This window comes from Pongo abelii, chromosome 6 (assembly GCF_028885655.2).
Source record: "Pongo abelii isolate AG06213 chromosome 6, NHGRI_mPonAbe1-v2.0_pri, whole genome shotgun sequence".
NCBI classification, from domain to species: domain Eukaryota; kingdom Metazoa; phylum Chordata; class Mammalia; order Primates; family Hominidae; genus Pongo; species Pongo abelii.
In genome coordinates this window covers 26,561,021-26,564,503 of record NC_071991.2, presented here as the reverse complement: position 1 = coordinate 26,564,503, position 3,483 = coordinate 26,561,021, and the positions used below count along the sequence as shown (strand labels likewise).

General features: G+C 42.4%; 1 pseudogene; it reads right to left on the bottom strand.

The window, feature by feature from the left end:
- Positions 1–1,424: 1,424 nt before the first annotated feature.
- Positions 1,425–2,673, bottom strand: LOC100433406 (myelin protein zero-like protein 1; annotated as a pseudogene).
- Between the last annotated feature and the right edge of the window lie 810 nt (positions 2,674–3,483).

The window sequence follows — 3,483 nt, the reverse complement described above, 5'->3', positions numbered from 1 at the left end:
TCACTGGCATTATGAAGCAACATTTAGTAAGTTGTAGTGAATGATGAGCCTGTGGGATATTGATAGTCTACCATCAATGAGGGTGAACTCATTCTTATTCTAATTAAATCAGCATGTGTGCACCATTCTGGTGATCCAGTTTTACACTATTCATTACAGAAATACCATGGGGACCAGAAAGTACCCTCCTAGAATTAAAATTATCATGAAAAACATATCTAATTTTTCATTTTCACAATTGAAAAATCTTGAAAACATAATTAATTTGATGATGAACTTATCTTCTGTTAATTTTAGATTTTAGAGAATTTTACTATACTTTAATACAATATTGAACTTTAAACATCTTAATATATATATATTACTTTTTTTGTTTGGAGACAGAGTCTCAGTTCATCAACCAGGCTGGAGTGTGGTGGCACCATCTTGGCTCACTGCAACCTCCACCTCCCAGGTTCAAGTGATTCTCCTGCCTCAACCTCCAGAGCAGCTAGGACTACAGGCTCACACCACCACACCTGGCAAATTTTTTCTTTTGAAATGACAACATAAGTGTTTAATGATCTTCACCATGCTTTCCAATCCCAGTAAAAAGTAAAAACTCATAGATTTTAAGTGGGGTGGGGAGTAGTGAAAGGGAGAAAACAAGTTTTAGGGAAGGACAGCCAAACTGTCTAATCTAGGCTCTCGTTAACCTCAACAGTCTTTGAGGCACCATGAAGCTGTTATAAAGCCATGACTGATGCTGCCTCTTGCTGGAAGCATGACTGACACTTTATAAAGGTGATTCATGCCAGCTGCCATGGTGCAACTATAGTTCCAGCTACTTGGGAGGCTGAGGAGGGAGAATCACTTGAGCCCAAGAGTTCAAGGCTAGTCTGGGCAACATAGTGAGACTACCTCAAGAAAAAAAAAAAAAAAAAGCAAAAGGTGATTCTCTAGAGAGCGAGCTCTTGGATATTGGAGAGTGGTAATATAATGATCCCATTTTTGCCTACTTAGAAGAAACTCCTCTCCTTTAGCTGTATGGGGACTGTTATTTCAAGCAGAAAGGACATCAGCAAAGAATAAAACCGATACCTTTTACTTTCCACATTACAATAGTTCTCAAGCAAAGCTTGGATTTTCTACTTAATCAGTATTGATCCAAAGGTATCCAGAATGAAGTGACCTTCAGCATTTATCCTTTGCTAATCTTGCTATTATGAATCCAGAAATTGATATGATACATTTCAAGGGTGCAACTTAAAGTAAGTATACACAACATGTAAGGCTGACAATTGCCCCATATTTTAGTGAGAAAAACATCAAAAAAACTTCTCAAATTGTTTTCAAGTGGCATAGCCAATGAGTATTTTTTTAAAGCTGCAAACAAATAAATGGTACTGATACTGTGTTAAAGGCCCCCTGAGTATGCTTCCATCATAGCATCTCCATCCTCCAACTACAATAAATGCTAAGACTGATTAAGCCCTTAGATTAAAAGGCCATGTCTACAGGAAATACTACAGGATCTGCTGCTGTCTCCATTAAGGCAAACCATTTCTAAATGATGGTGAAAGGAATGTTTCTGAAATCTCCCAATTCTAAATGACATGAAAAGAAAGTACAAAAACAGCAAGACAATGGGTACATATGTAGAATCATACCATCTTTTCATCATGCAACATTGGCTTCTCACATCAGGAAGATTAAATAGAATATTTATACATATTCTTTGTACACATTTTTCTCTCCCTCTGTGAGTACACATGTACTTGTCGTTGCCTGGGTCTCCAAGGCTACATGTGGTAATGGGCTACATTTTCTGAACAAGAGTCCAGTTTGGTTTTGTTTCTTGCTGAAGATATGTTCTAGGTCTTCTCTTAATTTTTTCGGATATCCACATACACCACAGACTGACTTGTTAATCTTGTCACTCTGATGTCCACTAGAGTGGTCTAACTGTGCATATATGACTGGGCCCTGGTGAGATCCAGAAGGCAGACTCTTTACAAGACCCTCAGTGTCAGAGGGGGACTTCTGAGGAGCCTGCTTAACTGGTAACAAACTCTCTGATGTACTGCAGCCAGTTTAATCCTGTTTAGAGTTTTTCCTTCTATAGAGGACAGCCAGAATCATGCTGATGAGCAGAGTGAGACCTAGGACCACAGCAGTAACTATGCCCACCACTACCCAAACTGGAAACACAGGCAAACTCTCTTTCTCTATGACACAGAGCCTAATGTGTCCAGGCTGGACAACAATGTCAGGAGGGTTTTTGACATCACAGATATAGGTGCCATTGTGTATAAACTGCATATTTTCTATGTTGATTGATGCATCTTTCTTGTCAATGTCTCCAGCCCAGCTGATTCTGTATCTAAATGGTGGATAATTCCCAAGGTACACTTGCCCTTGGGAGTAGTGGCAAAATCACACGGTGGTGTCGGCCTCCTCTGGCTGGAAGCTCCAGGAGACTGAGGTCAACCCGCCAGTCGTATTAGTAGACTTGAACTTGCAGGTCAGCTTCCCTTGTGTACCATTTGCCACAAAGATTTCTTTTGGTAAATATACTTCCAAGGCTGATACTCCAGCTGTCAAGAGCCCCAGCGCCACCACCAGAACCGACCACAGCCAGCGCCTCCTGTCTGGGGCTGTAATCACTGCCCCGGCTCTGGTGGGTGCTGCCATCATCCAGCCACTGCAGTCACCGCTGCTGCGCCCCTGAGCCCAGGTCCCTGCTGAGGTTGGCTTGGCTTGGGGAAGAGGGTTCTGATCTCTTCACCACCTGCACTGGGTGGCACCTCCACGCCGCGCTCCCTACTCTGGCCCCAGCCATGACTTGCCAGCTCTGCACCCTAGCCTGAGCCCTGCTCTGGCCACACTTGGCTAATTTTTTTATGTTTAGTAAAGATGAGGTTTCACCATGTTTGCCAGGCTGGTCTCGAACTCCTGACCTCAAGTGATTTGTTCACCTCGGCCTCTCAAAGTGCTGGGATTACATGTGTGAGCCACTGCACCTGGTCATAGTATGAATATTTATTTATTTATTTATTTTTCGAGACAGAGTCTCACCCTGTCGCACAGACTGGAGTGCAGTGGCACAATCCCGGCTCACTGCAACCTCTGCCTTCTGGGTTCAAGTGATTCTCTTGCCTCAGCCTCCTAAGTAGCTGGGATTACAGGCACACACAACCATGCCCAGCTAGTTTTTTGTATCTTTAGTAGACATGGGGTTTCACCATGTTGGCCAGGCAGGTCTCAAACTCCTGACCTTAAGTGATCCACCCACCTCGGCCTCCCAAAATGCTGGGATTACAGGCGTGAGCCACCGCACCCAGCCATGAATATTTCTTTAATGTATGAACATTTACATAGATATTTGCTCTTAGAGTAACCTAATAAAATTAACAATTAGAGAAAACATTTGAAATGGGATAAAATTAATCAAAACCACATCTTTTCAAAGGCTTGGCATAACTGCCATGCTTTTTGAAATGG